This window comes from Otolemur garnettii, unplaced genomic scaffold (assembly GCF_000181295.1).
Source record: "Otolemur garnettii isolate 467f Iridium unplaced genomic scaffold, OtoGar3 scaffold00016, whole genome shotgun sequence".
Lineage (NCBI taxonomy): Eukaryota > Metazoa > Chordata > Mammalia > Primates > Galagidae > Otolemur > Otolemur garnettii.
The window spans coordinates 4070466-4098277 of NW_003852411.1; positions in this window are offsets into that span (position 1 = coordinate 4070466).

Sequence of the window (27812 nt, forward strand, 5' to 3'; positions counted from 1 at the left end):
ACAATACCACAAATATCCAATTGAAGACCTTCCTTCAAGTTAAAATTCATTATAGAATTTATACACATAATCTTTTTTGATCTCTGCAATAATTTTCTTTTAAATTGACCTGGTAAATATTTAAGTCCAAATTGAGAATTGCCAGTGGACTTTCATGCTTTCTTTTTTTACCCAGGAAAGTAAGACAGCAAATATAGATGGCAAGAAATAACTGTAAGAACGTTAAGTTCTTGTAATGTTCCAGATTTAGCTTTTGTGTCACACTTATCTCTTTCAGTCCTTTAGAAAAATTCTTCTTTTATTCAGTTTCAAAAGTGAAATGGACAAACAGGTGTGTCCAACCTGTGATTCGTGGTTCACATGGAGATTACATGAGGACTGTTTGGCTCATCTGTGGTGTTGGATCTTGCAAAAAATATGCATGAATTTTTCATTGCTCATTAGATTTTGTTAGTATTTGTGTATTTAATATGTGACCCGAGATAACTCTTCTTCCAATGCACAGCAGAGAAAATAAAGGGTGGATATTCCTAGAAGGGTAGATTGATTTCAACTTCTCAGACGTGAAAAATAAAATAAGTTTATTTTCAATCCGTTAAACAATTAGCAAATTTCCTCCTGCTTATGAAATAACAGGATTTGTTATGTTGAGCATCAAATCACAGAGCACTTTCCCTAATAGGCCTTATTTTGTTGCAAGTTCTGAATTTTCTAGTTGATACTTGAAGTTCTCTCAGTGAATTTCTGTCACCGTATATTAAAGTAACTCATGTTTAACTGAACTTGCTACTAACTCTATAAAGATATTTAATGTTCAAAGATGGTCTGAAAATTCTTATCTGCAGAACATAGGTTAGAAAAAACATCATTTATGAAAAGTAATCTTATACTAGATTGCAAATCATTTTCTCTCCTTTTCTACGTACACATAGATTTTATGGCATATCCATTTGCAAATTGTTCTTGTAATATTGCCAGATATTTCAAGGTATAAACACAAAATGTGGTTTTTTAAACATAATTTGATCATGCTTATGCTATGACCATCAGCTTTAGGAAGCATTTATTAGAGATTTCATGTAAAAAACCTCCACAAGGCTTAATGGATTAAAAAAAAATAGTTCCTTCTATTGTTCTTCTAGTATTCTTCTAATGAATCTAAGGGTCAGCTCAGGCTCAGATCTTGCAGGCTGGACACTGGAATGGCAGACTACACAAGCTGATGTGACCTGAACATCCAAGGTAAGTGTGAGCATACATTTTTGTAAATATAGTTAGTCACACTTTTTAAAGAACTTCTAAACTAATAGTAAATGTAAAAATTGATTTAACATAGTGATACTGGAATTTCATTCTTCAGTAGGTCATTGGTCTCAGGGATTTGAGGAATGAACCCATGGACCACAAATCACTGGTAAGATAGGATTTTTATTAGAAATTAGAAAGGAATACAGAAGAAGTAAAAAGCACCAGGGCTTCTGGAAGGGGGAAAGAACTGAACTAACTGGGGAGTCTCTACATGGGCTCTTTATCTAGGGGTATTAGGTTTTGAGAATTACAGTGGCCAGGAGTTAGTAGATGGAAAAACATCTTTTCAAAGTTAATGAGTACATTAATAAATGACTGATTGTAGGTAGTTCCTCCCTCACTAGGGTGAGGTTATCAGGTTCTTTATAGTCTTTGTCTTTGAGAAAGGATTAGGGTGTGTGCTCCTATTCACTGTGGAACCATCCAAAAAACCATCTCAGGCTGCTTTGTTCATGATCTTATCAGAGCTCAGAGTCCCAAAAAAAGGCAGTCTGCTTGTGCCTGGAAGTGGGGGTCTGACCTCTGAGCTCACCTGGGCCTAGAGAATGGGGGGCTCCCTGTCCAGCATGAGTGATAGAGTACTGTATCAATCCTCCTTCTCTGAATAGGGATTCTAACTGCTGTTAAGGAAAAGGGGTGGTAACTGCTCCAAACTGCTTCTTGCTAAAGATGGACAGTCATATGGGGGGAGCAGTTAGAGGTTCCTCAGAAGAGGTTGATCCAGGGTTCACAGTAAATGGAAATCTAGGTTCTTCTGGCTTGGAGTAAAATGTTAGTGTATTCTCTTCATGAAATTGCCTAGGCTGGGTGGCCCCTTTGGCTTAGTGAGTAGGGCGCTGGTCCCATATACTGAGGGCGGCAGGTTCAATCCAGGCCCCAGCCAAACTGCACCAAAAAAAAAAAAAAAAAAAAAAAAAAAAATACCTGGGCGTTGTGGTGGATGCCTATAGCGCCAGCTACTTGGGAGGCTAAAGCAAGAGAATCACCTAAGCCCAAGAGCTAGAGGTTGCTGTGAGCTGTGATGCTACAACACTCTATCGAGGGTGATAAAGTGAGACTGTCTCTTAAAAAAAAAAAAAAAAGAAAGAAAGAAAAGAAATTGCTTAGGCTGAAGGGGACAGTTAGGGTTTCTTCAGACGAGCAGTGATCCAGGGGTCCACAACAGTGTCAAGTCTGAGCTGCAACCCTTTTCACTGTGGTTTGATGATATTATCTCTGAAAGACATAAATCTGATCAGTACATTAAAAGGCAAGGTTAGAACAGTGAGAGGAGGGGGTTAATAAGTAACGTGTGTATTTTTTAGAGAAAACTATATTAACACTTTTCTTATTACCTTTTAAATAATAATTTCAAATTTTTAGGCTCACAAGTGTAGGTGGACTGTGGTTGATTCTCTTCATGGTCTGCTTCTGTAGGAGGTGGTGAGTTCTAGGATTTTACTCGTGAATGATATATCCAGGAATCTATTCCCATAACTTTAACAGCTGTAGCAGAAGACAAGATAATAGAAAAGGGGCCTTCCCAAGTTGAGTTTGGGAAGGGGAATTAGAGGGAAGAGTTTTGATCATGACCAGATCTCCAGGAGAGGAAAGCTCCTTTAGTGTTGAATGTGAAAATGTAGTTGGGAGGTTTTAAAGGATTTATTAAAATTTAGCTAAAGAAGTAATATGTTTTACTAATTTTGTAGTTTCTTGATATAATAATAAATCAGTAGTTTAAAAAGAGTCTTCCATATAATAATTTGAATGGGCTACAACCGAGTTTCTGAGGTAAATTCTTATTCAAGAAAACAATGGGAAGCAATTTAGTCTAAGGGAGATGAGTCTCTTAGGCTTTTGTAACTGTCTTTTGATTTTATCATTTATTTTTTCTACTTTCCCAGAGGATTGGGGCCTCCAAGAGCAGTGTAGATGATATTTTATGGCTAGGGTTTTTTCCTTTTTTTTTCTTTTGGTTTCAGTTTTTGGCTGGGACCAGGTTTGAACCTGCCACTTCCGGTATATGGGTCTGGCACCCTACTCCTTGAGCCACAGATGCCTCTCATCGATAGGGCTTTAGATATTCCCTGTGTAACAGCTGCCATGAAGGCTGGCCCATTATCACTTTGTAAATGCCAAGGGAGTCCAAACCTGGGGATAATCTCATGTACTAAAGCCTTTACAACTTCCTAGGCCTTTTCTGTTCTACAAGGGAATGCTTCAACCCAATTAGTGAAAGTATCCACAAATACCAGCAAATATTATATACCATGGACCTTAGGGAGATGAGTGAGATCCATTTGTCAATCTTCACCTGGATATTTACCTTGTTTATGTTTACCTGGGGAAGCTAGATGGTGAGTTAAAGGATTGTTTCTCTGGCATACCTCATAAGTCCTTGTTATCTGTTTTATGGTTTTAAATAAGTTTTTTTTTTTTTTTCCATTAAAGGGAACTTTAGCCATTTGATAGGTACTTTGCTTCTTGAATTTAAAAGTCCAGTAACATCATGAAAAGTGTGAATAATTAAATCTCTTCCTAAAGTTAGTTTGGTTGCTTCTGGGGTTAAGAGGGCTACAGCTGCTACAACCCATAGGCAGTGTGGCCATCCCTTGGCCACAGTGTCAATTTCTTTACTAAGACATGCTACAGGTTGTAAAACTGGACCCTGTTGTTGGGTCAAAACTTCCAGGGCAATTCCAGTTTGTTCTGTAATACATAGATTAAATTGTTGTCTAGTGGGAAGACTCAAAGCAGGGGTCTGCAAAAGAGCAGTTTTCTACTGGTGGAATGCCTTAGTTGCTTCTGGTTCCCATTATAGAGTGACTAGGCCCTCTTTTTGAGAATTTTTAATTAAAAATAGAGTGTTCTAGCTATTTCACTATATCCTGAAATCCAGAGTCTGCAAAAGCCTGTAGTTCCTAAGAAGCCTAGAAGTTGTCTGAGAGTTTGAGGTTTAGGGTGAGCCAATATTGGTTCTATTCTTTCTTTGCCCAAGGCTCTCTTCCCCTGTGAAAGCTGGAGACCTGAATAGGGAACTTCATGTTGTAACCCAGCCCTCTTTCTTCTGCTCTCTCCTGTTCCCCCACCCTCTCCTCTTTCCACCGCCCTCTCCCATTCCCCCACCCTACGGGCTCTCCTAGTTCATTCCCATTGTCCCCAGAGTCAAAGCATGGAAAGTCCCAAGTTTCACAAAACCCCTAAGTTCTCAGTAAATGAACAATGGTGGAAAACTCGCTGAGGCTTGATTAATTACTGTTATATAATCATAACCATTGTGATTTGAAATGTATCCATTGTCAACCAAGGCTGTATTAATCATTGTTACATGACTGTAGCCATTGCTGTATCCATGACTACCCAAGCTGTAACCCCCCTTAACCAGCCATGTTTAGCTTCTGTAGTATGCTTGAATTAAACCTATAAAAAGCAACCTACCCCCTATATCAAAGCTAACTGCCACTCAGTGCAGCAGCCCCTGTGGCAGGTAAAATAAATTACCAATTAATTACATCTAAGGGGGGGGTCTGACTCTATCTTTTCAGGTCATAGGGGGTACCACATTCAGGCACACATAATTGGGCTTTAGCCTTGGAAATTTTATACCCACACTCAGCAAGAACGTTTAATAGAACTTGGGTACCTTTGTGATCTTCCTCTGCATCTGGCCCTCCCAAAAGAATGTCATCTATATACCAAATAAGAGTTGCTGTAGGATATGAAAAATGACTCAAGTCTTTGGCTAGGGATTGTCCAAACAACTGAGGGCTGTCCCTAAATCCCTGGAGTAACATGGTCCATGTGAGCTGGGTGTTGGAGTCAGAGGGGTCTTCAAAAGCCAAAAGGTATTGGGAATTTTCATGAAGAGGAATGCAAAAGAAGGTATTTTTTAAGTTTAGGACTGTGAAACAGACAGCCATTTCAGGGATTTGAGATAATAACATGTATGGATTGGGAACTACAGGATGGAGAGGAATGACTGCTTCATTTATAATGTGGAGGTATTGGACTAGTCTCCAAGTTCTGTTTGGCTTTGGCACTCCTAGAATAGGAGTGTTACATGGGCTATTGTAAGGTATTAATAATTTTTGTCACTTTGGATTCTGTATTATGGGTATTAGTCCCTTTTCAGTGTCTGCTTTTAGAGGATATTGATTTTGATTGGGATAAATGGTGGTATTTTTTTAATTTAATTTGGACTGGCTAAGCATATTTTGCTCTTCCCACTTATCCCTCGATAGCCCACACTTTTGGGTTAGTTTCTGTCTCTAATAAGAGAAGGTATAGTATAGGTTTCTGTTCCATAGTCATATAAATGGTTGTTTCTGCTTTTTTAGTATGTTCCTCCCCAGAAGGGGAACAGGACTTTCAGACATGATTAGGAAGGTGTGAGAGAACAACCAGTCACCCCAATTGCAGCTTAAAGGCTGAGAGAAAAAATTGGTAACTGGTTTTCCAGACACTCTCTGTATAGTTACAGATTTGGGGGATAAAAGACCAGCATTAGAGATGAGTACAGAAAGGTTGCTTCAGTGTCCAGAAGAAATTCTGTCTCCTGGCCCTCCACTATGAGGTAAACCCAGGGCTCTTGAGGGGTGATGACATAAGCTGGAGCCATGAGAATCTGCCCTGGGCACCCTCACTCCAATTTGGGTGCTGATGGAATTACTGTCCCAGGAGGCCTTTGCCTCTGGGGACAGGCTGCCCTCCAGGGATTACCATTACAGTCTGGACAGGGGCCCGGTGACTTGCCTGACAGGTGGTTCTGCCGGAAGCAGTCTTTTCTCAAGTGGCCAGTCTGACCACATAGGAAGCACTTGTTCTTAGCTCCTCTGGCTTCCCTCTGCCCATGAATGGTGCCTGTTTGTTGGAATGCCATTACTAGAGCTGTCATTCTTTTTTACCCCTTCTCTCTTTTTCCTTCTCTTCCTCCTGATCTTGATTATAAGAAGACCGCAGTGGTCATTTTAAGAAGATTTTCCAGGTTATGATCTGGACCTAGACCCAATTTCTGGAGTTTTTTTTTTTTGAATGTTTGGGGCTGCCTAAGTGATAAATTTATATTTTAAAATAATTTGGCCCTCTAAAGAGTCGGGGTCAACTGAGTGTGCTTTCTCATCACCTCCCTAAGCTGCTCAAGAAAGGCTGAGGAACTCTTATTTTGCTCCTGGTTAATAGTAGACAACTTAGAATATGTCATAGGGTTTTTCTTGGATCAACGTAAACCTTCCAGGATACATGTAAGAAAATATTTACACCACCTGTCACCTTGTTTCTCAGGGTCTCATTTGTGATCCTCAAATGGAACTGCCTGCCTTCCTGTGGGGTATCTGTCCCTTTCCTCAGGAGACATACTGCCATCAGTATTGGACATGAACCACAAATCACCCCACTTCCTAGCTTCATCTAAGACTTCATTTTTCTTATTAAAAATTAAAGTTTGATCTACTAGTAGCATTACATCTCTCCAAGAGAGTTCAAAACTTTATCCTAACCCCTGGAGAACATCTGTGTACTTATGGGGGTCATCAGCAAATTTTGTCGAATCAAACTTAATTTGCTTTAAGTCTGCCAGAGAAAATGGAGTGAATACTTGAGCACTTCCCTTTTTGCCACCCGCTGTCTCAATCAAGGGACACAAAGAAGAATATGGTTGCCTTCTGGGGGTTTTGCTAGGACCAGAAAAAACTCTTGGGAAAGCCTCCCTCCTGAGGTTTTCTGAACACATGGAGGAAGGTCTGGGAAAAGTAGATGCATTTGAACTAGGTGGTGGAAGCATCTCTCTCAGGAATCTCTGACCATTTGGGGAAGTTACTACAGCTAGGAGAGCTGAATCTATCTGACAGGTCTTACACAGTTGGACATTACCCCTAAGGAAAAAGAAAGCTTGTACATAGGGTACTTCAGGCCACTTTTCTTCTTGTTTACAAAAAATATCTAACTAAAAAATGGTGTCATAATGTAAAGTACCCTCTGGCCCCCAATCTCTCCATTGTTCACCAGTGGAGAGTTGATACTGAGTCTAGGCCAGGGTGCAGGAAAAAACCATACATTCTTTTTTCAGCATCCAGGGATCAAACATATCCCAACATAGCCCAGCAGGGTATTTGGCAGCACAGGCTGAAAAATAGGATATCTAGGAGCCTGGTCTCACCTGATGACAATTTTCTTGGCAGGAGAATATTACCCAACTGTGGCAAAGAACAACCAGCCTCTTAATCAGTCCCATTCCATATTCCTGGGTTGTCAAAGCATCCTACGACCAACCCAAGAAGCTTTCTAGCCAAACAAAATGAAGTGTCCTTCCAATGCTTGGGGAAGAATATTTGAGGAGAGTAGCCTTCTCAGCCCCTGCATATAGGTGAAACACCTAAATTGTCTCTTTCCCTCATAGCCTTAGGTTTCATCATAAGATCAAAGAAAGTAATAACTGACAACATGTTCTTCATTAAGTTATGTTAAACTGGGTTATATTGAAAGGATTATGCTTAAAGGAGTATGGTGGGTGGATTATTAGATTACCAGGGAGGAGCTACTTACAGGGCAGGTGGTCATAATCTGTTTAAATGGATCAATGAGGTCATTGCTCCATTGTGCTCATGTACAAAATTCCCTATATAAGCCAACTGCAAATAAAGAAGCTCGCCATTTTGCCTGAGCAAGCAGATGGTCACCTTTATTTAAAATACAATTTCAATAAGTGTGCTTATTCTTCATGACCTTGCTTTTCTGTGAGACCCTTACTGCAACACCTGCACTTGTCTGGAATTAGCCACTCTTACCAGTGTAGCTCTTAGTACCTGCTGGTTCTCCTGTGTGTATAAGGTGCCAGCAGCACAGACTGAGAAATCAGCCTGGTTCCACCTGATGCAAGTTCTGCCCCTTTCTGCACCTGCTCTAGAGTATCAGTCAAAGTGGAGATGAGCCCAGCCCTGTAGAAAACGGTTGTGCGGTGTTTGCACATTTAACCTTTCATTATTTCTACAAGCTTCTTCTAAATTTCCAGTAACAATGGAAAATAGGCTTTTTATCACAAGCAGGTCTTAAAGGCTATGCTTTTCACCCTCCTTTCTTCCCCCAAACATTAGCAAGGTAACTATAATTCAACTCAGGGTGGAGACACACTCTAAAATTTTTGCATTACAATTAGTTACAATTAACCTGGTCTTAAAGAAACCTAGAAGTATTTTAAACTTTCCCATTTACACTAATAAACCAGAAGAAATCAAATCCTCAGGATTATTTTCATTATCTTTCTTAATTTTTAAGACACTGAACTGTAGCTGAGAGTTTAAGGCTATTCTTGCCTTGGGGGATTTCCCCCAGGCTTTCATTCATAGGCTCCTGGTTGCCAAAAGAAACCTTGTAGGGGAGTAATTTTGCCCTTTGTTTGGAGCTGACTTGTAGTTAACATGATTTTAGCCTTTTTTTCTCAAATGTACAGAGAACCAATTGAATTTAATTTTGCAATGAAAGGCATTAAAAATGACCTTAAAAGACATCTACAACATCCAAAGCACACTTATAACATCTGAAAAATACCAGAATGAGCCCGTACAAACTTAACTTGTATATAAAGCAATCCTTTACCAATGTTCAAACCAAGCATCTAAACTACAAGGAGAGAAAGAGAAGCAGAAGAGGTCTATAGAGATAAATAGGAAAAGTTTGGGACCATGGAAAGGGAGAGAATAGCAAAAGAGCTGGGAAAGCCCATTTTTCAGAAGGTCCTCCAGTGATCTAGGGTCAGAATCATTGCTGGGGACGCCAGGGTTTCTTTGTCCTACTTCTTTACTTGCCTCTCAACCAGAGAAAAGAAGTAAATACAGAATAGTTTCAAAAGTCTTCTAACATTCCCATCAACTCCTTTCTGAGCCAAGGGGAATTAGAAAGTTTATTCCCTGACAGCCTCTTGCCTGTGACCTGGAGGTCAGCAGCCACACCATGCACATTTACTGGCTGACAGGCATCAAAATTATTAGTCTCCATTATCATGATTATGGAGAAAAACAAGATAGAGAAAAGTGGTCCCATTGCTAACCACAGATCTTCAATCCCAGATGAGCCCCCAAATATGATATCAGAATTTTGTTCTTCAGTAGGTCCTTGGTCTCAGAGATTCGAAGAATGAATCCATAGACCATGCATCAGGGGTAAGACAGGATTTTTATTAGAAGGTAGAAAAGGAATACAGAAGAAGTAAAAAGCATCAGAGCTTCTGGAAAGGGGAAAGTACTGAACTAACTGGGGAGTCTCTATTGGGCTCTTTGTCTAGGGGTATTAGGTTTTGAGAATTACAGTGGCCAGGAATTGGTAGACAGAAAAACATATTTTCAAAGTTAATGAGTACATTAACAAATGACTGAATGTAGTTCCTCCTTCGCTAGGGCAAGGTTATTAGGTTCTTTACAGTCTTTGTCTTTGAGAAGGGATTAGGGTATGTGCTCCTATTCAACGTGGAACCACCCAAAAAAAAAATCTCAGGTTGCTTTGTTCATGATCTTATCATAGCCCAGAGGATGTGTTCTGGAAAAGGCAGTGTGCTTGTGCCTGGAAATAGGGGTCTGACCTCTGAGCTCACCTGGGCCTAGAGAATGGGGGCTCTGTGACTAGCCCTGAGTGGTGGAATCAATAGGACTGCCTTCAAGAAAGTCAAGAAAAATATTTTGAGAAATGCAAGAAAAGTGTTTTCCAATATTCAATCCACAGTACCTACTCTCATTCCTTCAGTAAAAATTAATTTGGGCTTCCTTTAGAAATTCATCTAATATGGTTTTTCTTTTGTGTAAATATCTATTAAAAAGAAATATAAATAGCATAAAACTGTTACCTTACTTAGTTAATATGTGTAAAGTACCTTGACTCACTCTCATTTCATAAGTTCATTGCAATATTGCTGCATGTCATTGCCAGTAATATATTGATTTAATGTTGATAAAAGCACATTTTGTATCCCATACTCAGATTCATTTGCTAGTGAGTTCAATAACTTAATTCTATAATTTATAATAAGGAAAGAAAAGAACACATATTAACACATAATGCACTCATTTGCATTTTAACACCCTCAGGGATACAGCAACATCCCATAAAGTAATATTCAGAACTTTTGCAGAAGTGAAAAAGGAATAGGGAAATATTGCTCTCAAATATTCTGTGTATTTATTCACAGAGAAGTGCTTTAATTCAACTCATTAAAAAACCGGTGGTGTTACTAGGCTAATACACATATCTAACTACTATTATCAAATGAGCTTGAACAATTTCCTGTGACAAGAGTTTTTAGCATCTGATAGTATGTAGAGCTAATTTCAGTTTGACATTCTATTTTAAATTCAGAAGTTCTCAGTCTTAAAATCTGTCACAAAATTCTTCACTTTCCTGCTGTGTGCTCCAAAGCAACACTAAAAGTTCTGCTTCAAATTTAACCCTGCCATGAAAAGTTCTAATTTGAAGGCCTATCACTCTCAGGCAGAGTACTCTGGTGACATTGGGGGACCTTCCCTTTCTTCTTACAGAATGGCATATCCATGCTTAGATATTCTACTGTGATTTTAATTTGATATGTCAGCATGAGATGATTTTCCTCAGACCTTGAAATCTTTAGGAACTCTCAAGAACAAAAGAAAGAATTAAAAAAGAAAAAATTATAGACCAAAAGATAATTCACTGAATCTCTAAAGATTCATCTTGATGGACTTCAAGGATTGAATCTTGAGATTTTCTCAATGCAAATGAGAAAATACAAGCAATTAACTCATCTTTACACTATCAGTCCTCAAAATATACACCCAAAAGGAATGGTCTAGAAGACTATGTTTCTTGAGCTTGATCTATGGATAAGAAATAGAGGTTTATTTAGAAAGTAGTATAATATGCACATCTCTTAGATTTTCCTGAATATGTAATGGAATTTTTTTATTTGTAAAGCAAACCTAAGTTAAACAATCTTTTTCTTTGCAATATTAGTTTTCATTACTGAGACAAGTTTATTTTCTAAATTCTATTTATTCAAATGAATTTTTAAAGCATCACAGCAACAAAGACTATAAAGAATTGATATTTCAAATTTTTTCTTATTTATTGACAAGACTTGTATATATTCATGGTGTACAATATGATGTTTTGACACACGTGTACATTGGACAATGGCCAAAGCAACATGTTTACCAAATATGCTAACTTTAATATTCATTCTTTCATAGAAAGAATACTTTAAATTTACCATCTTAGCAATTTTTATTGTATACAATATATTGTTATTAAGTTTAGTCATCATCAGGTTTAATAGATCTTTTGAACATATTCCTCCTGTCTGATTTTTTCCCTTTGACTAAAATCTCTCAGTGCCCTCACCCAATTCTGATATCTCTCAGAACATCTTCCTGTCCTAAAAGTCTATGCTTTGTTTTGAATGTGTACCACACATTTTTGACTTTCCAAAGTATGTTTGTGTTATACACCTTCTGATTGTAGCATTTCAAGTAAGTCACATTTTGGCAGGAAGAAATACAGCTACAGCCAATTTACTCAAGCAAAGATTAAAAAATAAATACAAAGGTAGTATGGTCACAACATAGAGGTCAAAATCACTTGCAGTTGAAGCTGCTTGTCTCTGGAGGCCATGTTCCTCCACTAGGTGCTGGTCTCTATGGAGAGAACTTGCCAGAGCTGCTAAAACATAACTTTTTTTATACATATGATAATCAGGGATTACAATAATACATACTCTATCAATAGGAATGTCAAGAATGTTTGTTGTGTCCCTGTAAGGGTTTACAAATAACCAGACTTTCGTGAATCTAAAAAGAATGTAATATAAATACGGTCACATTCTCCAATAGAGAGAAAGCTGAGTCAATCCTCCTGTGTCAGAAGATAACATCTCTGCCTCCAAATTTTCTGCAACCCAGAAAGACATTTTCTTTTAGCCCATGACCTAATACTGATTTAATTTTCTTACATACATGTAGAACTGACAGTGAGTTTTGTCTAGGGACTCCAATCCCAAATTTTGCTTACTGACCTTACAAATAACTTTCCTTTAATAAAGATCAAGTAAACAGTAAAGTGAGTTCCAAAGAAATAAAGCGATATACTAGGGGTCAAAGAGCAAGTTATAGGTATAGCTGAGACTACCACAAAGGGAGGGCCTGATGCTAGATCAGAATTTTTTTTTTTTACAACTGCAAACTGTAGTAGAATCTCTGTAATTTTGGCCATATAAGGGATTGTAACAAACTGGTCAACATACAGAGGTAATTAACATATGAAACTTCCATTGAGTACATATGGTGTGTGTCCCATCTATGAAAATTAAGTCAACTTAGCAAGGTGGTCAATGTAGGGAAGTCAATTCTGGAATTTCTACTATATTATTTTTATTAAGAAAAATATAGCTATATAAACATTTCTGGAATGATGAAATAAAAAAGATAATGAACATTTAAAATGTAATGTTTCTAAAATATATATTAGAACAAATAACTACTCATAACCATTACTGTTTATACTGTGTATTTCTACATAAGGTGAAGAGTGCATATAGTCTTTTTAATATAATATTTCTGAAATATTATAGTCTTCACGTTAGCGCTTGCCTAGAAACAGTATACTATTTTAATCTGCAAAATAGTAGACACAGAATAGGAAAACCATTAAAAACCAATCATTTAAAAAAAAAATGACCATTATCAGTATTAGAGAGAATCAAGAGATTTAAAATATTGGAGACAAGACGGATGATTAGTAAACACAAGAATCTCATATAATACACTGAATTCTATACAATAGTGAAGCTTTGTTTTAGAAAAAAATAACCTGAAAATAGTTTTTTCAAAAATAATATTTATTCAAAGACTAAGTGATCCAGAATTCTTCCCACTAAAGAATTTAAGACAGGAAGCAACTCTTAAGAGAAGAAGGAGATACCTGAGATTATCAGGTTGCCCAGAAAATAAGCCAAGAGTAGTTTTCCTTTGTGACCAATCTGTATCTTCTAAATTCTTCAGGGACATTGCTCTATCAAACATCCCTTTCTACCAAAGTATTTTGAACTCCCTCTTTTCCTACTAGATCACTAGTTCTTTTATGCAATAAATATTTGTGCATGTCCCTCTGATCACAGAGAGAGAAAGGGGGTGTGGAGAAGTGAAAAGGAGAAAACTCTTTCAAGTTTATGTCTCATTTGTATGATTAATTAGTAAAGAAGTCTATCTACTGACTTTCCCCTTCTGGAACAGTCCCCTGAAATGATTGTCTATTTTCAGTGAGTCCTCTGTCACCTTTAATTCATGATTGAAACTTGGTTGAACACTTGTCAATGTACTGAAATGGTTCTAGCTAATGTCACCTATGGCCTATGTACCTAAGTCCATAGCATGTACACAAATCTTCAAACAATTGACTTTACTCTAAAGTACTCCAGTGTTGACCTTTGGTGAATAGTGCTTACTTGTAATTTAGATGTACCCCACCCTCCATTAATTCTTGTATTTTTGGATTTTTTATAAAATCTGACAATGAGATTCACTTGCATGATTTCAGAAAACAGAAGTAAGACAAATCTTTATCTCTGATAGTGGCAACAAAGGCATGGGAATTTTGGCAAAGACACACCTTATTTCATATTGTGCCATGATAGATTATCACAGAATGCATAATTTATAAATAAAGTATCCACATTGTTTATAATTCGTGTATTTATATATTGTGTGTTTATATATCATGCATTTGACTCACAGTTCCGTCAAGGTTTTTGGTGTGCTTTGGCCAAAGAATGACCAGAAACCTCAAAGTAAGGCAAGTGTGAAACAAAGTTCACTGAGGAAGAGAAAGAAAAGTTCTTAAAGCAAGATGCATTTGCCATGGACAACAAATGTGCCCTCTTGTCCTGATAACAAAAAAGGCCTTTCTTATGGTCTGGGGATTTACATTGTCTGGATGAGTCCACCCCCCTCCCCCATGGTTCAGAAGTCACCACTAAACTTCTTTGATAAGCAGCTAATGTTGTGATAATTAGCGGTAGGTCACTCTAGGTGACTTTCCAAATCCTACTGTGTCTGGGCTGCCTGGCCACACTTCATTTCCCTTTGGAATATTATATAGCCTTTAAAAAAATAAAGCTCTTATAATTTGGATGAACCTCAAGAGTATCATAATAAGTTTAATAAGGAGGGCATAGAAAGACAAATACTTTTCTTCTTGTGTATGAATTCTAAAACCATCTATTTCATAGAAGCAGAAAATAGAATAACAGTTGCCAGTCACCGAGGGCTGAGGGAATTGGAAGATGTTGAGCAAAAGCTATGAATTCTCAGTTGTAAGATAAACAAGTTCTAGGATTTAAGTTATAGATTGTGATTAATATGTTGATTAATTTGAGTGTGGTAAACAGTATAAAATGTACATGCATATGACATCATTACAATGTATATCTTGAATGTATGTAAAAGTTATTTGCCACTTAAATATTTTATAATAAAAAGAATAAAATAAAAGGCTTCAATAAACAATGGCACAGCACAATTACTCCTATCTTTGTTAAAATTATGAGTCTTCTCCCTCCACTCCCTTTACACACAACAGTCACAGGTAATGACTTTTTTGTCAAGAAATACAGAGTTAAGAAGAAAGAAAAAATTAAGTGTTGGAGAACTATGTCATTAAAGTGGTGATTGACACACAGAACTAATCCAAAATAAATATATCAATAGCTTCATAAGAATTTGCAGAAAATATATATTCATGAATCTATAGCCTTGACTAAAGAGTTTTGATTTTTTTTCTATTAAAAACACCTTTTAAGTACCCTAAAATTTAAGGGCACAATATGATTATTTTCTTCCTAATGCTGGAAGACAGGCAGAGCTAAAAAACTAGAGCAGACTAAACTTTAAGTGGATAAAATATAGAGAATGAGATCACTTTAAAGAAATCTCCTTAATTTTTTTTTTTTTTTGAGACAATCTCATTTTCTTACCCTCAGTAGAATGCTATGGCATCATAGCTCACAGCAACCTCAAACTTTTGAGCTCAAGTGATCCTTTTGCCTCGCCCTTCTGAGTAGCTGGGACTACAGGTGCCCACCACATACCCAGTAATTTTTAGAGATGGCTCTTGCCATCTGGCAGTCTGGCTCTTGCTCAGGCTGGTCTTTGATTCCTGAGCTCAAGCAATCCACCAGCCTCAGCCTCCCAGAGCACTAAGATTACAGATGTGAGCCACCACACCTGGCCCACAAATTTTTGTGATTATATTTGGGACAATAGTGGGCAATTAACAGAAACCCAAGACTTAATATGGTAGTATACACTAGAGGTTCTGGAAAGTTTATATTCTCTTGAATCTTCTCTGTCTAAGGAAGTGGTTTAACCTCCAAATCCCTTCCTCTGTCCTTTAATAATGTGTCCTTTTTGCTTGATGCCTGCAAGAATATTAAGCAAAACAGGGGCTTTATAGGGCATTGTCTTCCTCAATATCTGCCTCTACTTCCTCTCCAGGCCACTAGACATGTAAGTAGAAACAAACCTCAACAGGACTAAACTTAAGAGATACTCAAACGTCTAAACAGACAGAGCCCTGGCTAATGCAGCGTGCAACATTTTTCCTCTAAGCATCTAATCAACTTATATTACTGTTAACTAGAGTTCTTTACTTTTATGACCCAGAAAAGCTCAAATGCAGCATACCTGAAAATGAATTCATCTTCCCCCAATGAACAAAACATGGTAGTTTTTTTCTATTTAACCACCGATTAATTAAAGTTACACCAGTTACTGGAACTCAGTACATACGTCACTTTTATTTTAAAAAAAAAAGCCTGAACCCAAACAACCTGAGTTTGAATCCTAGTTCGCATATCTTTTAGTCTCAGTTTTATGTAGTTAATATTATTATAAAAATTAAATACAAATGCAGATAAGTGTTTACACTATTGACTATTGCTTATATATGACCTGGCACATAAGTGTTCAATGAATTTTTATTATTTAAAATGAAAACTTATAATTAATATTAAAACACCAATTTTAACATGTACAGCTTACCAGATATTTAACCATGCTCAAATTAATTGAATAATAATCTAAATTTAACAGAAAGCACATTAATGATGACAAGACTGAAGTAGTTCCATTAAATGAGAATATACTTTTAAATTGCCTGTGAACATTATTGCCATCTAACAACTATTTTTTAGAAATTCTCGACCCTGAAATAAACACTGTAGAAGGAAAACAGGTACATTTACAAATTTAAAGAAATGCAAATAACACTAATTATAGATCATATAAATTATCTGAAACAAACAATAGAAATTAAAAAATGAGTTTTCAGATATATAAAGAATATCCAGGTAAAAAATACGTGGGAAATTCCCTGTTCAAGAAAACATCACTAAAAAACAGTCCTTAGCATAAACTTAAAAGTGTCCATCAAGTGAAGAAATTTATAAAATTCTAGTGACATTTACTTATGCCATGTTCCTGGATAGGAAAGTAATATTGTGAAGAATTCAATTTCTCTAGTCTACATATGTAATTTATCCCCATTCAAGGCTTCTAAGAGATTATCTATAGAAGTATTTAATAAAATGTTCCTAAAGTTAATCTGTAAAGATATATGTGTAGAAAAGATTTATAAGATTTATAAGTTGTATGAAGGGGGAACATTGATCCACTTTATCTGAGACAGATGATAAATCTACCATTCTCAAAGTGGAATGATCCTGGTACAAGAAATTGACTGATAATTTGAACAGAAGGAATGGATATATTTAGTAAAATTTGTTGATACAAGTGATTCATTTATTAAAAGTAAAACATCAAAAGCTATAAACCACAAAATCATACATTTAGTAAAATTTATAGGCAACTCTTTATGTAATTTTGAACTAGTAAATGGTCTTTCAGGAATAACACTGAATGCATAAACTAACAAAATGTAAAACATAACAGCATCAACTAACAAACTATAAAATGTATACTATGTATGAAAGTTAATTCTCTTTATAAAATAAGGTACAAATGATGCTAAACAACTCATTATCTAGAGCACATATTTCAGTGTTAACCCTATATATGATAAAGAGCAGTTAAAAATAGATAAGAAAATGGCAAATGCCCGGTCAACAGTAATAATCCATAAATACATACATATGCAAATAAAGGATGAAAGTATTAGCAAAACACAGATTTTTGAGGGTGTAAGGAAGTAGCTATTAATCCAAAGCACTGAGAGGAATATGTACTATCTACAATGAAGACTGGCAGTATGTCCTACAGCGTAAATGTGCCGTAATCCTTAGAACTCAAAAAGACTAATTGCCTTTAAAGATTATGATCTTTTCTTGAAATGTAACAGTAAACTGCCTTTGAAATGATTATGCAGAACTAGATTTGCAACTGTAGTGTGCTTTTCATATCATATTGCTAATTGAAAATTATATAGTAGCAAATCATGGATCTCGAATAATTGTATTTCTTGGTGGAAAAAATCTATACATAGAAATCTGCAAAAATATTCACCAGACATCTAAACTTATCTTTCTCTAGATAATATGATTATCATTATTTGTTTTACCTTTTTCTTTATATTAAGCTCTTTCTCTTCTAATTTGTTGTGTATAGTACAGTTGCCTTACATGGATTATGATAAACCGAATTCTGTTGTAAATTACTTGCAAAAAAATTTTTACAGTGTCTCTTTGGTCATTCTTCCACATCTCTCCATTGCATTATAGACTCCTTGGTTGAAGAATTCCTTCATTATTATGAGAGATAATTGTTTCACTGATTATACATATTGAAAACTGTGGTTCCCAGTGTAAAAAATCACATCTTTTACAGTGGTTTTGTTAATGTGACTTATTCCTGTGGCACATTTAGCCTTAGCAGAAATTAAGAATGAAAAGGCAACATGAATATATTCGTAGGAAATTCAGGGGAAATTTTAATAAGTAACACAATGGCTGTCTTTAAAGCCAACACCTTCCAGGCGGTTGATTGCACATTTCAGTACTGTGCTAAGTTACTGATGGGATAATAATAGTCATAAGAACTGGGAACTCCATGAAGGCAGTATTCTAGTTGTAAGAGGTAGGACAATTAATTCCAGAATTTGCCACATGTGCTTATGCTGGCAACACTGTACAAATAATTTGGTCAAGTTTCATAACCTTGGTATTTCACAGCTGTGTTCTTGTCGACACTTGGTGGTGTCTTGCTCCATGGTGTTCATTATTGTTGTGTGTTTTTGTGTTTCCTATTAATGCTCTGAGAGTCAAAGAATGGAATTTCAAAATTGCTTTAAAGGGTGGACTAGGCACTGACGTTGGCACATAGCTTCTCTAGGGGAGTACTCTGAAGGTGACTGCAGTGATATTCAATACTGAGGTATATAGCACTTTTCCTAGGATGAGTTCATGATTTTAACTGGCAGGTCTGTATGACAACATCTCTGATGGTCATTCCCAGAGAAAAGATTTCCAAAAAAAATGCTTTGAAGGGTGGCCTAGGCTCTGGAGTCAGTGCATATGTAGATTCCCAATGGAAGTACTTTGAAGGAGGCTGTAGTATAATATTCAGCAATGAGGTATGTAGCACTTTTCCTAGGACAAGTTCATTAACTTAGTTGTCAGATCTCATATATTTTTTATTAATTCTGTGTTTTCATGATCTAGTACATTGTCTGTCATACAGCTTTCACTTGTTATTTATAAAACAGGTAAATAACTACAAAATTTTTCTAAGAAGAATGTAGTAATGGCTTATCTTCTATTAATGAAGATAATGAACTGGCATTTAAATTTTCTTTAATTTTACATTTTCCTAAGAGTCACAATTAAGATATTTAGCATGAAGTTATTAAAAATATATATTGTAGTTCTTAAAATGAAAGTATAGGCCCTCAGATATGATGACTAGACAAATTTCTAAAGACATTATATAAGAAGTTATCATGATCAATTTAGGCAGAGTACCTCAAAATGCTCTTGAGAGAAGCACCACATGAGTTCTGTACATATTAAGTGTATAGACCCTATCCACCCTGTGTCTCCGGTGGTTCTCTAGTAGTTATTTTGGCTTATCCATATTATACAATTTATAGTCACTTCATTGACAGCATTTGTTCCTCAGGTATGTAAAAAAATGTATCCTTCAATATCAGATATGGAGGACGTTATAATCTTGACCATATGTAGGTTAAATGTCTTTTTTCTTTCAATGCAATATTTAAAAATCCTCTTCCACTTCACTTCTCCATCATTCCTATCACACATTAAACTTCAATCTATAATTAGCAATGGAATTGTCATAGGAAAACCATACATTTTAACGGAACATTCGCATAGTGAACATTGTTAGTACCCTCTTGCCCCTACCTCTTCGTTCTTGGCTCATTTCTCAGCTCCCACCTCCTCCACCAGCTTCCATATTCTTTATACCTAAGAGCCTGCACTTGTAAATTTCTTTACATGAATGTCCTTGCAGACTGCAGCTGTCCCATATGAAAAGCTAAAAATGCTTGGGAAATTTCACCCATCTTTATCTTCTAAGAGTGGCTGTAGCCAATTATGAACAGATTTGGAGTTATAAAACTTTAGGGTGTAATTGACTCTCCAAAATTTCTTGAAGGATCAGGTTTAGTCTGGAATTTCATCAGAAATTGCAACTTTGTGTCATTTCTTCTCTTCTCAATTACCATATGTAATGTCTTAATAAAAATAAAGACAGCTTTTATTTATGCAAATGAAATCCATATTACACAGCTAATCTAAACAATTTTCTGGGAACATCTTTTAATTATTTGGTAATATTTTGTTTTAGTTTTCTTATGATTTAAAAATAAAGAATGTACGGGGAGTATTCCCGTGTCCTACTGAGTGCTGGATAATTCTTTAGCGTGTGCAGAGTCTGTCATTATTATTATGCCTTAGACTCTTAGTCTTATCTTTTTTTCACATTACAGCTCTTATATACAAATAAAATGTTGGCTTTAAAGTCAGTAGCCAATATGCTTGTACTGAAGAGATAAGGTTTAATTTAAAAATATACTTCTTGTTTAGAAGTGTTCATTTCACCCTCATTATTTTGGAGAAATATAAAAATCTCTTCTTGCTGTTTGCTTTCGTCTCTCTTTCAACTAGATTGGGCAGATTTATTTTTTGTTCTTTTACATGAAATAACCACACTAGTCAGCATGTTCAGATGTTTTTAAAGTCTTATCAATTTAAGTTCGATTGCTTTATACATCTGATGACTGTGCATGTAGCTATACGGAAACTAACAGAAACTTGAAAATCAGTAGTCAGTAGAGAAATAAAAGTTTTGCTCAGTCCAAAATAAAAAGAAATACTAACTTTTGATGATAGTTTTCAAAATCTGGCAAATACTCAAGAGCGACTAATGGAAGCAAAAAAGCTTTAGCTTCCAGAGTATTTTAACAGTAAGCTGTTTTTCAAGTGGGATCTTGATCTCATATATTGATAGTGAACTCCTATTACCTGAAATTCTGCTGAAATTAATTAAGGAGATGACAGACTTGTGCAATGATAGTACAGTATTGTGGTTCAAAAATACGTTCTCTAGACTTTAATGCTCACTCTAACAAGCTAAAGGACTGTGGGCAAGTTGCATCACTTGTCTTTAATTTTATATAAATTTCTATAAATATAGTACCCACTTCACAGGATTTCTATGAGTAGTGTCTGTGTTCTGCAGTGCTTTTGTTTTTCACTGCTTTATAAGATGGCTTTTATAGGCATAAACTGAACAGAGTTAGGGAAATGCTAGCCAATGTTTACACTCATGTTTACACCTGTCCTTATTTCTTTAATTAACACCCAAATTGTCTGTAACATTTTTGTATACTCTGTAGGCACTGTGGACTTTATATCTGTAACTTCAGGTAGTCTACATTCTGAAGGATGAAAAAAAGGGAAACATTTATAAAATATTAAATAGACATTTTGATTAATGATATGAATATACCTAAGCTAGAGAATAAGGAGAACAGGCTCATTTAATGTAATCATTAAAGAATATGGATGACTTATGAATATATCTTTGAATCAGTGCCATTTTTATTATAAAATTTAAGGACTATAACAATAATCTGATATATATATATGCATAGTAAAATTAGTACTATAGTCAAGCAAATTAACATATCCAATATCTCACATATTTATCTTTTTCCTGTGTGCATGGGTAAGAGAAACTAAACTCCATTTTCTTAGCAAGTTCCCAACATACAACACTGTTATTGACTACAGCCCCCTGTAGACTTACTCATCCTACACAACTAACTGCACATCTGTTACTTTAACTCGTTATCTCCCCCTTCCTACCCCTGGTAACCACCATTATACTATCTGTTTCTATGTATTTGACCTTTAAAATTTCTCACATGAGATTATATAGCATTTGTTCATTTCACTAAGCATAATATTCTCCAGGTTCATCTATGGTGTTACAAATGGTGAGATCTTTTGTTTGAAGATTGAATAATATTTTATTATATATATATGCATACATACACACTACAATACAGAGAATAAATAAACTGTAATATATGTGTGCACATCTATTCATCCATCATTGGATATATTTAGTTGTTTTCACATATTGCCTATTATAAGTAAGTTACAGTGAACTTAAAAACAAAATTATGCCTTCAGGATAGTGAGTTCTTTTTTTTTTTTTTGGATATACACCTCAGATTTAACAGATGGTCTATGGACAGATGGATAAGAGGGCGAGGGTGAGAGAAAAGGTGATAATCTAATAAATTTTAAGAAATGTCCATCTATAAGCACTTGTGTGAGATATTTTCACAAATATTATCACGTATGAGTTTCACATTATATAATTTCTATCCTATAGGTGAGGATAATGAGGTTTAGACAGGGAAAGTAATTCGTTCAAGCTTTGATGGTTAATCATCACCAGTACAAATCATTTTATTAACCTCTTCTTAGTGTTCTTCTATTTTGAGGTTCCTGAGTTTCTCAGATGCTACAATACCGGATGACCAAATACTATGAAAGAGTAGTTTCAACCCACTTTTAAGCAATAAAAACTGTTTTTAGACTATAAAGCGGACTGAATGCTCTTTTAATAATTGTCCTTTGTATAGTGGGTTATATATTCAGAATATTAACGTATAAATTATTTTACTGAAGCTGAGCACAACCTTGTGAATATGTAAGGCAAATTCCAGATGAGTAGGGGTACTGATTCTTGGCCTATATCCCAGCTCTTTAATCTCCAGTGTCAACTTCTCTGCCTAAGTTCATTACCATTGCATATTTGAAATATATACATTTAGCAATTTTTACAAAATTACTAAATATGAGAGTTAGAAAGAGACTTAGAAGGTATCAAATTCGATTCTTCTATTGATGAGTAAGGAAAATTTGACCTGCTGATGTAGGTAATAAAACCAAATCTACAAACTGAACTCAAATTCTTGAATCTTTTGTATTCTTCTTAGGGTGTACTCTCTCTCTTTCATGAACCATCCCCTGCTTTGCTTTTAACAACATTGCTAATAACCTCCAGAATGATTCTCCTATTAAAGATTTGCCTCTTCAAAGAGGACAGGTTATTTTAGTAAAAGAAATTAAATGTTTTCAATTTGGAGGAATAGAACTACTTTCCTTTAAAAAACATGCCATTATTGTTTTTTCTCCATAAAAATATGAGTCCTGTGTAACTGTGATATGCTGAAAAACTTGAAATATACTAATAATATGAAGCAACTCTAATCCAAGTTCACAAAAATATCAATTGGTCTGTGTGCCTATCTTAGTTGCCAGGTTAATTGGCCTTATTTTAACCTTTTCTGGTTTTCATATTAATTTTTGAAATTAGTTCAAGTTTATTGTTTGAGATGATTTGCACATTCATTTAAAGGAAATTATAGCTTTGGAAGCTTTTTAAATTTTAAACTGCATTATATTATTAACAAGATAGATAAGCTAATAAGAAAACCAACATATATAAATATATTACCTAACATATTTGTTGCACTGCTCCTGAACAAAATTTTACTGTAGAATTTATACATATTTAAGATAATTGCCTATGTAAACATATGAGTACTGATTTTTAGCTTTACATATTTTTACATTAAAATAACTTTCTAGACTATAGTTTTAATCTGTATATTCTCTTTATAATTCAATATTAATAAAGTTCACAAATTCTGCATTTGTTTCTATTCAGTCTTGTTGATATCTTCAAGGAAACATCACACCCCCTCTAAAGAAGGTATTATGGAAAATAAATAATTTTAGAAACTATTCTTTCTTCATTCATCAATCAGTTAGCAACCATCTCATTAAAACAGCCCTATAGGTTGATTAGAGAATGGTAGTACCATCATACCAATAAGAATCTAAAATATAATATAAATTTTGAAAAAAAAAAAAGGATTTCTAGATAAACTACCAAATTAAACTGACTTCTCATAGACTGGTTACTTTTGTGTATGGATCAAAGCAGCAGTAACCAGCAGTTAGGAGAGTAAGAAATCGTATTCAGCAAAACCAGAACGAAATGATGTAGAAAACCAAAGGGCAATAGAAAGGTCTCAAGTAGCTCAAGGTTTGTTTTCAATCTCATTTCAGACTTTAACAGGCCTTAGTGTGTGTATGAATTTCTTTCGCAAATAGCCCTCTTTTGAGTGAAACTGATTTTTGTGAGTAGTTGTCAAATGTGACATTTTCTGCCATTTTGCAAAAGTAGAAATTGCTCACCCGGGATGGAAGAGTCTTTGTTAAGTTAGAGCTCTGAAATTGATGTTTTGAGAATTAGGCCTTAGATACATGTCTTTTGAGAATGAGTTTGGTGATTTCTCAGGACTTTCTTTCTTATGAAATATGAAGATAAAAAAATGTCTAAATAACATTTCCCCTATCTTAGGTGACACACGTATTTAAGCAGCTTTTCTCATTTATTTCTAAGAAGTAGGTCATCTAAATTACACAGATGCTCTATCTTACTGCAGCAGTACCCAGGCTATTCTAATCACCTTTGATTGCTTACTTTTGCTGAAAAGAGATTATTTTAATTTACAGCACACTATTTCTGGTTTGTGTGTGTTTGTTACTTAACACACTATTTAAAATATTGATCTCCATTTAGGAACTAGAATTTCCAATTCACAATACCATGAACCATACTATCTAATTACTTTTTCAATTCCTGAAAAAAAATTGTGGCTAAATTTATATAACAATGTCATTATGATAATACATAATTAAAATTTAATACAGATGAGCATTGCTGCTACAGTCACACCCATATCACAGAATAAATACAAAGGTAAGAGAAAAATATTAACTAAAAAGTATTGTACACAATCTAATATTATAGAGCTATTAAAGATAATGTTCAGAGGTAATTTGAAGCAAAATAATTAGTGACAACATTTATATATCTATGATTTCAAGTTATTGAAGAAACAAAATATATAGGAAGAATTTGGGAAAAAATGCCAAAATTTTAATATTATTCACCACTGAGCAGCAGGATTATGAGTGATTTTTATGTTTTTCAGACTTTATAGACTAATTCAAATAACTATGAGAATATAGTACCTTGAAAAATCAATCAGAAGTCAAAAGAAGTTTAAAATAATGCAAAAAAAACAAGGAAAAGATTAAAAAAATACATAAATGACTCACAGTTTTATCTATAGGCTACTGCATCACAATTTGGATACATTTTATAAACTCTGAACTTATGAATACAACCATCAATTTAGCAACTTAATTTATATATTTAGTAGGCATCTGAAATGGTGTAAATTCAAAACTATACTCATGATGTTCCCTACATGAAGTTCTTGTAGTCTTTTCCTTTTTAGTTAATGTTGGCCTTACTATTCCAGTTCCTCCTGCCAAAATATTAGAATGATATGATATTTGTTCTACAGTTTTCTCGTATTTCTTTTTCTTTCTTTTTTTTATTTTAGAGACAGAATCTTAGTAGCTGGGATTATAGGTACACTGCACAACGTCTCGCTATTTTTTTGTTGCAGTTTGGTCAAGGCCAGGTTCGAAGTCAAAACATTCTTGGTGTATGGAGCCGGTGTCCTACTCACTGAGCCACAAGTCCCACCCAGTTTTCTCACCCATCCCATCAGCACAAGTAGTTTTGGCTCTATCCTCAAAATACAATTAGAATGTATAAACTCTATACCATTCAAACTACTATTGTGGATTATTGTCCAGCTTCCCACCACTCGTCCACTTTAGTTTGATCTGAACTATGATAACACAAACTATAACTCAGATAACATCATAGTTTTCTCAGCACCTTGCAATACACAACCTGGGAAAGTTGTGGGGACATTTCTAATACCTGTCATAGAGCCAACATATAGTGGTTCCTTGAGAAATATTTCCTGAACAAGTAAATTATGACAATAAATTGATACTTGAAATTGGGCTGTTTTTCTATGCAGATTTATTGAATTTGCTTTTAGTGAATAATTATCTTCATTTTTTTAAATCTTTTCATGGTAAGTGGTTAGTGATACTATCAATAAATATATATATTCATCATCCACTGTGATGTAGTATCAAGGCCATTCAAGTAGGTGACTGAGGCCATGGTTGTGGCCTAGTCTTCATGGAGCTATGAAACCTTTGACAACTCAATGAACCTCCTAAGAACTATTTTTCTGTTGTGAATAGGTAACAAAGTCATTTTGATGAGTACATAACAATAGGTAGAAAATTTTATGTCATATAAAACAATGATGTTTTACATTTTAATAAACTGTACGAATAATTTGAGAATATTTATAAATATTTCATCCTACAATTAATTTAAGGATACTTATCATAGCATGTCAATTTTTTTTTTCATTTCAGGTTAATGTGAGCATAAAAATAAGCTCACCAATTTTCAATTTTTAAACTACAGTAACTCCTCCTATAAATAAAAATACATTCATAAATACTTAAAATAATCAAAGTTGACAGTTGGAAATATTTAAACAATATCTCTGAGATTATTATTAGAAATACTATCTATTTTAAGGATCATAAAAATTTTTTGTTTGAATTCAGTATTTCATATAAATTATAGGGAAGAAACTTTATTCACAAATACTACATAATACATTGTAATTTTGTAAAGACAAAGACCAGTCATAGTGCTTTCATTTGCCATGGCCACTGTCTTTTCTTCATTCTTATCTCATATAACTTAACAAAATCATTGTCAAATCAACTTTGGTCCAATATCGTACATTATTTCCACCATTTCTCTAGGAATAAATTAGTAATAAATCTTTCTCTCATTGCTATCTTTCTCTCTTCTATTTCTCTCTCTCCCCTCCAACACACACAAATTCCCAAGTCATAATGTTATCCATATTACCATAACATTTGCTGCTCTGGGCAAGAGCAAAGCAAAATTTCAAGCCTAGTTACAGACAAATGGCAGTACTTATAAATATATCTCAATACTCAATAATGGTTAAGAATTATTTTGCAAATACTTGCTATGAGTATCTATAACTCTAGATTGAAATAAAAATCAGAAGTCTTTTTGATGTTCTAATTCCAGACAGTAGTATTAAGCCATCTGTTTATAAAATTAAATATTCTAAATTATACATGAAGTTTTATATGTAACTGAAATTGAGTTGGAATTTCAAATAAACAGAAAATTATACTTCATATTATATATATATATATATATAACCATGTGAGACTATTCAAAATAATTCACAATACTCAACTTTATTTCATGCTTTCCAAATTTATTATTGACAAAAAGAAGTTACACAGCACCAACAAAAATATTCAATGACAAAGTATATATTCTTTGATCTTGCCCTAGTATATTTGAACTACTGTTTTCATAAAGAAAGATGTCCTAAAACACTTTTTCTGAAATCTGTAAAACAACAGAATGCTGTGTAGCAGGTTATTACCTTCTTAATTAGCTTTGAGGAATGTATTAAGAGGAGGACATTTTATCCCTCTTTTAAAAACTGGGACTATCTCCTTGCTAGTATATTCCCTTCTGTTCAATAAATCCACATCAATAATAGAAATGTTAATATATAAATTGTCAGAGCTTAAGTTATTGATTAGGTTACATTTATGATTGAGTGATATTACTTGTTCTATAGGCAAGTGAAATAATGGTAGTTTGTTGAAGGGCCCTCTCAAGGTCCTGCCATCCCTCACAATGTAGACAACCCACAAAATAGCAACAGTCTGAGACAGAACTGAGGATAGAGAAAAAGAGAATCTGTCTCAACACCTAAAGCTGACTAAAATATTTGAAGAGACATTAATGAATTTTTATGTTATCTTCTTTTTACTATTATCTACTATTTTTTGTGTCAGTAGTAGGAAGGAGTGTTAAAAATGGTCTATGGCCAGGCTTGATGACTCATGCATGTAATCCTAGCAGTCTCGGAGGCCAAGGTGGATGAATTGCCTGACCTCAGGAATTCAAGACCAGCCTGAGCAAGAGCAAGACCCTGTCTAAAAA